Source organism: Empidonax traillii, unplaced genomic scaffold, assembly GCF_003031625.1.
Source record: "Empidonax traillii isolate 1590-97213 ecotype Southwest subspecies unplaced genomic scaffold, ASM303162v1 scaffold88:size1181550, whole genome shotgun sequence".
In the NCBI taxonomy this organism is placed as follows: Eukaryota; Metazoa; Chordata; class Aves; order Passeriformes; family Tyrannidae; genus Empidonax; species Empidonax traillii.
Window position 1 is genome coordinate 987,110 of NW_020955281.1, and position 9,370 is coordinate 996,479.

Sequence of the window (9,370 nt, forward strand, 5' to 3'; positions counted from 1 at the left end):
AGCTCACATGTTTAAATAAGGAATAAAAAAGGTTATTGTGCATTTATGCATCTATGTGTTTTCCCATTTAATTTTTCCTCAACAAAAATTAAATTTACCAAAAAGTTAAAAGTAAAATAAATGTAGTTTACCTGAAATGTTTAACTCAGAGTAGAAATAGAAATATGGTAATAATGATCTTCAAATTAAGTGGGATACAGTAGGGCTCTATGCTGGTACCTGTCCTGATCAACATCCCTATCAAACACCTGCAGGAGACAATGGAGCGCAGACTGGAATCAAGCTTGAATGTAACACCCATCTGCAGATTATGAGTCAATACGTTGAGGGGTAGAGCCATCCAGAGTATCATAAAAAGGGTAGAAAAGTGCATCAACTGCATTTTACGAAAGGGTAAATGCAAAATCCAGCATTTGGATTGTGTGTGATGTGGCATAATGAAAAAAAATTATTTAAATATTTTGAAGTTTTAAAAAATTTCTTGCCTGAAAAGACTAAAGATTTATGATTCCATATCCATATTGTGGCACAAACTCAAAAATACAGATCTCTGTGTGATTGTGGATAACTGTTTTAATGGGGAAAAAAGATGTGAGCAATAAACTAGTTAATTTACAGAGAAGATGATCTAAATATAGTTCACTAGCTAACAGAAATAGTTTTAATTTGAGAAAAAAATAGTGACATTTCCTTTAGGTTAATATTGCAGAACACGTTAACTTTTATTTTCCCTCATTTTTCTCAAATGGAAAAAAATATCTATATGGAATGAACCCAAATCTCAGTTGACTGATTTATTTATTTTTATCCAGTTCAGAAGCATTTATTTTGGTAATGCTGGATAATCTTTAATCACAGCAAGTCATCAAAAAAGCATACCTTAAAATTAGGTTTCTCAGGTCTGAGTATTCTTGTAGATAATTGAAACAAGATACTCATAACATGTACCCACATTTCATGCTTCAAGTATTTATTTTAACTTTATTTAATTTATCTACAAGATAGCAGTAATTTCTGAAAGACTGCCTTTAAAGAGTTAGCTGAACTGCATCCTAAAAACTTAGCAATGTCAATCCACTGACACTGGTTTGTATTATCTTTGGTGAATTAATTCTCACCAAATGAATGATAGTGGTTGCTTTATGTCTAAAACTTTGTTAATAAGTGTGAACATTAAGGTGGATCAGAAGACTGCAGTAATTATTTGGTTTTCCTATACCAAGATTTATGTTAATTCCAAACATGATTCTGTCACATAATGTCAGAATTTAATTTAAAGAAAGGATTATACACAGATTAGCTGCCTTATTAAAAGAGAAGAAAAAAAAAGAAAAAAAAAAAAAAGAAAGGAACCAGACACAGATACATGCCCAAATTTATGTATGAGATATCACATTGTGAAATTATTTTTATTAGCACTGCACAGGGTGTCCTATAAGATATAAGAACTACGTCCAGTGCCATTGCATTTAAATGCAATTTAAACAAGTCTACAAATAAATGAAGTAATTTATATTTTATAGATTACAAGAAACTAATAATCTTTGAACTGGATATAAATGATGAGAATAATTTGACGAGAAAAAGTGAGGAGTATAATAAGGGTGATATTGACATGGCAAGTATGTTATTTGCTTAGTGATATGAGACTGATTTACTAAAATATACTTTGTGTTAAAATTATGGTCCTTAAAAGTATATAACAAGAAATAACTGTTAATGTAATTCTTGGGTAGGATTTTAAAGGGATCGTTGTGGGTTTTTGGCATATCTTTTGTATTAATTTCAGACTGTACACGTATATTACTCTACATATGATCTCAGTTAAGGGTTTCATTTTCACCTCTCAATTCTTCAACATCACCTGTCATCTTTCAGTCTGTAGAAAAAGACCTTTCTGCTTTGGAGTTGCAAAAGCAGTGTTAGAAAATTACTCTTTAGATTCACTGACCTGTCCCATATCCAGCTGAATTTCTTCTGAAAGCATTTGTGAGACCCAATCCTTTTGGGCACAATTACTAAAACTATATGAGTTGTCCCTTTAATTACTTTGTTTAAATTTTTAGCTTAGGTTTATGTGGAATTGGAAGAAGAAGATTATTTCCAAGTTCTGAAAATTGTATCCTTAAATTTATCTTTAGTTTTCAGATGTAGATTTTTCTAATGCAGTTTTCTATGCCTCAACATTAATCCTATTTTAATTAACACTCTGTACAATAATTTTTATTTTTTCTTCAATTTCTGTTTTATTGTATTTGAAGCTTGTTTTATGTCAAATACTTAGAAAATCATAGCTGAAAGGGGACTTAACTATTAAGATTGGTAATAGGATGGTGGCAGTATTTGTGATTAAATTATACAAAGGGAAGTGTCTAGCATAAATATGTAAAGATAAACAACACCAACTGTCCCAGCATTTCCTCATAGGAGCCATGTTCCATCCATCTGATCATTTTTACTAGTCTAATAAAAATGTAATTCTTCAGATATTTTTAAAGTAAAAATCCCCATGTTTTCTCATCTATTGTTCATTTCTCTTTTAACATAGGAAACAAAGACAGGGTCAAATACCTAAAGTTAAAATTCAAGTAGAAAAATTGTAGAGAATGGAAAATTCAAACATAAGTCAGGGGAAAATGAGCAGGTCTTCTTACTTGTTCATTTTATATATAAAAATTTTAATATGAATTTTCAGTTTTTTCTTTACTTGTGATCAGTGATGGACAGGACCTTCAGCCTTGATCATTTTTATTAAAGGCTGATGTGAATTTGCCAAACACTCACACAGGTAGATGATTAAACTGCAAACTAGCCAGTTACTGGAAGAACTGTAACATCAGTTTGGAGAGTTTGTTTGTTTGTTTTGTTTTGTTTTTGTTTTTGTTTTTGTTTTTTGTTATTTTCCCCTTCTTTTTACCCCCACAATCTTTGGAAATTTTCAGAATTATTTTGTTTTTACTTACAATGTGAGACTGTGAAAGAGACTGAAAGAGATGGGATCTACTTGGAAAAGAGTATCTGCAGTATGAACACTTTGTATGATCACTATCAAAAATCTATAATGAGATTATTGAGTTTCTTTATGAGGTTTTGGAGTTTGTTTTGTTTTGATTTTTGTTTTGGTTTTGTTTGGTTGTTTTTTTCTGGTAAATACTGTGTGGAAGATCAGCTCTGATGCTGGAAGTCTTTATTTCTCTGGAAGCTCAGTTTTCTGGATTTGAGAATATAACTTTCTTCAGTCTTGAAAGTTGAAGTGACATAGACATTACCTCAGGTGAGTAACTCAGACATACTAAAATTTGTCTTTTTGCAGACCCCACAGTACATCAGATTTAGAGGGCAGAAAACTATACATAGGTTTCAAGTTTAGAATGTCTGCTCTTGTATCCTTCCTTCCAAATGAAATTTGGTCAGACTGGATCTATTCAGGTTCCAAAAAAGGATTCCTTGATATTTAATGCTATTGCTTCTCTGGTTTAGGTTTCTGTAATAGTTGTCAGTACACATGCGCACATGTATGGATAGACAGCCTTAAAGGAGTCCTACTGCAGGAATAACTACCTTCAAGGCTGAAAGAAAACAGTGTTATTCACTGACATTAGTCACATTAAACAACACTACATAATGAAACACTAATTGAATGCCCTTTTTGATTGTGACTATAATTAGGACTTTGTGTGACGTTTTTCTTCCTACAATTAATAGGATCAGTTATAAGTGCAGTTTTGAAACAAACTATCTAAAACCGACTAGATGGCAATTATTCATGTGATAGATAGAACTGAGAAAATAATTCCTATGGTTTTAAAGACCTAAGGGTCCATAAAAATTGAATCATAAAAAAAGTTTAGATTAAATGCTTTGGATGCTTTATGGAGACACAGTGTACTAAAAGCAACTGAATAATGTTTCAAATTTTATTTCCATAAACCAAGGGTTACAGTATTTTGAAGATGAGGTGAGCCCAACTTCAAATCTGTAGTCTAAAGCAGAAAACTGCAGATTCATAAGGAGACTGACCTCTGACATCACAGAAAAGTGCTCTAGTGACGATGTATAGGATAATGCTTTCTTCCTAGTTTCTCTGAATATCAGTATTTTTACTCCTAAACTTGAGATTAATGTACTTAAAATTGAAAAAAAAATATTGCTGTGAATAATATCTTAAATTCCATTATATTCTTCTCCCTCTTAGTCTAAAGAAGAGAAAAAAAGCAATAATTTTGGAAAAAGAATTTTTTTTTAATATTTTATCTGGCTACATAAAATACTATTTTATTTTTCCCTTGCTTTTATTTGTGGAAAGACATTGTAAGCATTTTTTTGTTGGAAGATTGCAAACAATCTGCAAGAGAGTAATACACGTTTTAGACTGACATTCTTAAATATTCTGCTGAAGCAAATGTAAATGCAGTGTGCATATGAAAGAAAGAACATTCATGCTCACTGGTATATTTACTGTGTTATTTACCTAAGGTACTTGAAACTAATTCTTTTTTCACTGTCTATCTAATATGCAAGTGAGTTATTCTCTAGTATTTCAGTTTTATGAGCTCAGCTAGAATTAAAGCAAAGATAAAAAAATAAATGGCAAACGGAATTTGGGATATGATTTTATTTTAAAATTCTTGTTATATAACAACTGGCCCTGTGACGTTGTACCCATCATGTGTGTGTTGCCCCCAGCCTGAAAGACTTCTCTGAATCTGACAGACTTACAGAGTTTATTTATGTTTACCCTCAGTCTAATTTGGCTCAACAATACATCTTCCTCGCTTGTTCTGTATTGGTTCCTCAGGGAAAAAAATTCCTCCTTAGAGAAGTTTTTGTTTGTTATGCAGACTGTTATTCAATATATATGAGAAAGATCATGTTTCCAATGCCTGATGTTGTAAGTGCCTTTTACTGAAAATATATTTTCTGTTATTTAGCTAACATTATTTGTTATTTTCACTTAAAGGTTTGGGAGAATTCTAAGAAATTTTTTATCTTCCCTTAAATGTCTTTAAATATGGACTAGACATTACTTTCCCTTTCTTTCATGAGGTTTACTTAAAAATCAGTTTCAAGTTAAACTAATCTCTAGTTGTGAAAAGGAAGTCTCACAAGCTTAGGAAGCTTAGCACCTTTTTACATGTAAAATTTATGTTTCTGAAAAGCTGGTGTATGTGTTTTACTTTTTTCCATTAGATTTCTCTGCCTCGTGTATGCTATTACTAAAAAGTACAGTTTAAGATATAGTGTCTTTCACTGATTAATAACTCATCCTTGTGATTTTCAACATGTCAAGACAAGAATAAAGCTTGGTAGAGGCGGAAGAGGCAGTGAGAATAGGCATTCCAAGTGCCAAGTAGTTCAGCTTCATTTTTGTAAATAAATGATCTATAAAATGAAAGGGAAGTCACTGATTTTTGAAATGCAATTTTAATAATAATATTTGCTTGTTTGTAATTGTCAATTATGTCTAAAAGTTTCAGTGAAAATTCCCTTTTGAATTTACACCAGCAAATATGCTAAGGCCCCCTGTTGACTAATTGGACAAATTTTATAGAGTTGTATTTAACATTGTCATATAAAAGAGAAATTTATTATTAGATATTACCTCTGTCTATAACAAAGATTAAAGACTGGAGTAAAAACAGCTGCTGTCCATCAAGGATAGCCACAGTAAGTGTTCTCCCTTTCGGAAAGTGCTTCAAAAGTAGCACCTCTCTTCCCTGCCATCCCCCATTTTTCTACCTGTACTATAATTTCCAAAGTAACATAAGGTATTTAAAAAAAGAAAAGGGATTTTTTTTTCCATTAATGTTTATGCCTTTAATATTTCAGACTGTCAGTCTGAGAAATTCAGAAATAACTGGAGTATTAAAGGAACAAAGGAACTCTATATGCTTTCAGAATGCATGAGACTGGGAAGTTCTTTATATGAAAATAGCAGATCAATCTTGCTTTATTTTATCTAACAGCAACAAAGGTAAAATACAAAGCATGTGGCAAAGACATCTAACTTAGCAGTTTGCAAAAATTTAGCCCTGTAGTAACTATGTCAATCACATAAAATCCTTAAAGTAGTAAGAACAGTTTTAGGAAGACTTCTTGTGAAATTATCATTCACAATTTAAATTTATTCTTGTACACACCAAATAAAAGTACTTCTTTGGCTTCAATTAAAACATTATGCTACATGAATATTAATTATATTCCCTTAGGAAAAAAAGAGTTAAGTTTAATAAATCAGATCATTAGATCTGATTAGTCATTTATCTTCCTTATGACAGCAATAAATACTTGATTTCTTTAAAAAAGACAGTGTATACCTACAAGCGTAAAGTACAACCGTCTCAATAGGTGATGAAAACTATGATTTTTGAAACTAAAAGCAATGAAAAATATAGAAACATGGAATGGTTTGTGTTGGAAGAGACCTTTAAAGATCATCTAGTCCTCTCCCCCCACAGTGGGCAGCAACACCTTCCACTAGATCAAGCTTAAAGCCTCATCCAATCTGACCTTGAACACTTCCAGTGATGGGGAATCCACAACTTCTCTGGGCAACTTGTTCTTGCATCTCATGACACTTATGATATTTTTTTCCCCTTATTTCAAGTCTAAATCTACTCTTGTCCAATAGATTAAAACTGTTGTCCCTTGTTGTGTCTCTACAGGCCCTGGTAAAAATTATCTGTCTTTCTTACAAGGCCTTTTTATGTACTGATGATTCTGTCATTCACTTAGTATCTTAGAATTATCTCAGAACTTCTTGGGGAGGTTACAACATAGAATCATAGAATATCCTGGTCCTACATATACAGGAGATTCTGAAGAATTAGTTCTATTGGTTTAAAGCTTTACTTTGCATACTTTGGTTACACTGATGTCCTAAAATGGTTAGCCAACTTTGGGATTACTTTGTGTTGCTAATTTGAGAGCTGACTGAGGTGAAAGAAAGATATAATGAGTTCTCTTGAGTACAGAAGTGTCATCCAAGCACACATGCACACACATGCACACACACAAAGAGTTTGGAAAATCTGCTCCTCAAATCCTAAAGTTTTTGCAATTCCACTAGCATAAATTTTTATTCATTTTAGAAGCCATAAAATGAATGTAGATAGATGTCTACAATCCAAACCCTGAAATGGAATTTTTCTCACTTGTTTTGTAATATATACATCAAAATGAAATTAATTATGCCACAAGCAATCTAGATAGTTAGCTGAGATCCCTCTCCTCCTATCATTTATGTTACGATTATACCATTATAAACCTGTTGAGACAAAGACATTTTCTTTTATGTTTGTACAACAGTAAGCACTTATAAGTCCTGAGGATAGACATAATCATAGTATAAATGACACAAAGAATGTATTTCTAGGAATTATTTTGTATGTATACTTTTGAAACAATTCCTTTTTTATATGCATCTGTATAGAGTATGGGAAGAGCAGTTGCAGAAAAGATTAGAGGAGATTTTTGCAGGAATAATGTCTTCCAGTTCCAAAACAAATAAATTAGTTGTTGTCAGGTATTTTATTAAAATATGAGAACATAAACATTTATAGCATATATAAAAAAGATTTAACATATATAAAAAGGGTTTAGACTTGGATTTTTTTTAAAAAATAAATATTATTTCAATAATTATATTAATGGAACCATTTAGAAGGTAACTGAAACCATATTCATGCAGGCGTAAGTAGCAATAAATTATTTAGATTAGTCAAATCAAATAAAATGTTAGAGTTTGAATCTGGCATGTCATGTATTCTTCAAGCTTGGTATTAACAATTCTAAACATAAAATCACATGTACACAACTTAAAAGGAAATGATAATATTTTCAAAAATGAGTGCGACAAATTAGGAAATTATGCAATGATTAAAAAGGGTGCTTAGTAAAGTGAGTTTTAATTACTTTTTCAACCCACAATATATAATGGTTTCATATTTAGTGAAGAAATATGAACCCACAATGGTTTCATTTTTAGTGAAGAAATATAGCATAGTGCCCACAAGTGGTTTAACCATCTAATATTTAGGTATTGAGTTTTGTCTAATCACCAGGACCCTTTCAATTTTAGTTATTTTAGTAAGTATTGGACTGTGTATGTTAATAGGCTACAAATAACTGGGGATGGATGGGGGTAGTGGGTCGTGAGTAGAAGGTTGAATGTCCAGAACTGAGCTTCTGAACTCTCAAACAGAAGACTCCTACTTAATAACTGCAGTGGGTACAGGTTGCTTGTAAATTTTGCAACAGTTAAACAGTACTGTCATTTACTGAATCCTCCATTTAATAACAGAAGAGACAAGGAACAGAGACAGCAACTGATGGTCTGCTAATGTATTGGGCTTCTGCATAAACACTGCTTAGAATGTGGAAGCCAGTGGGACCATGGGACCATGACCCACAAAAAAGAACTGGTGCTAAAACCTCAGTTTCTGTAAAGAAAAAATTATTTTGGAGAAAAGAGAGGACCCTGGAAAGAAGACAACAATGTTGGCTGGAGGAAAGGTCTGGAAAGTGGGGGAAGATCACAGAGGTCAGAGAGCTGTGTGGAGACAAAACACAGGGAGTGCCCAGGAGGGACCTTTGACAGTGATGCCCAAGAGTGGCAGCTATGAGCAGCAGCATGTCATAGACCAATAAAATATTCTGCACAGCCTTCCCAGAGCATCAGAGATCTTTGTGTTGGTAAATGTAATGCTGTGGGCTAGTGAGTGAGCAAGCACATGAGCAACCTTGTGAGCTAATCAAGTAGTCTAAATACTCTTGACTCATTGGTTGTTTTCCAGATCCACAATCTTGATTCACAGTCCAGATACCTGTTATCCAGATCCACTACTATTTGTCATTTATTCAGTTTGGCAATTAACAATGCCTGTAGGGTTCTTACTGATCTCCTGCACTGCTTTGATTAGCATCTGCAGCAGGACAGCATGCAATGATCATGATTTCTCAGGAGCTTTGATTTCCACCCTCAAACATTTCACTCTTCTGTCACCAGCATGGCAAGGACCTTGCTGATTAGACAGACTCTAGCCAGTTGTTATACAACACTATGGGTTGTCATTTATTCTATCTTGCCTGTGACACCCTCTTGAAGTGATTACCTTCTCCATTTGTTTAATGCAGAAAAACTGTCCAGAACATTTTGAAATATAAGTATATTTACATAGTGAATTACTCCTGTTACACCTACAAATTCCTTCAAAGACTCTAATTCTCTTTAAAATATTTTCTACAAGCCTTGTTAACTCTTCCCATTATATTTACCACCATCACCCATTTTATTCTGTGTTGTAATGATTTCAAAGTAGAGAAACCAAAATTACTTGTTTGTGATTCCCCATATTTCCCTAGAGTACTT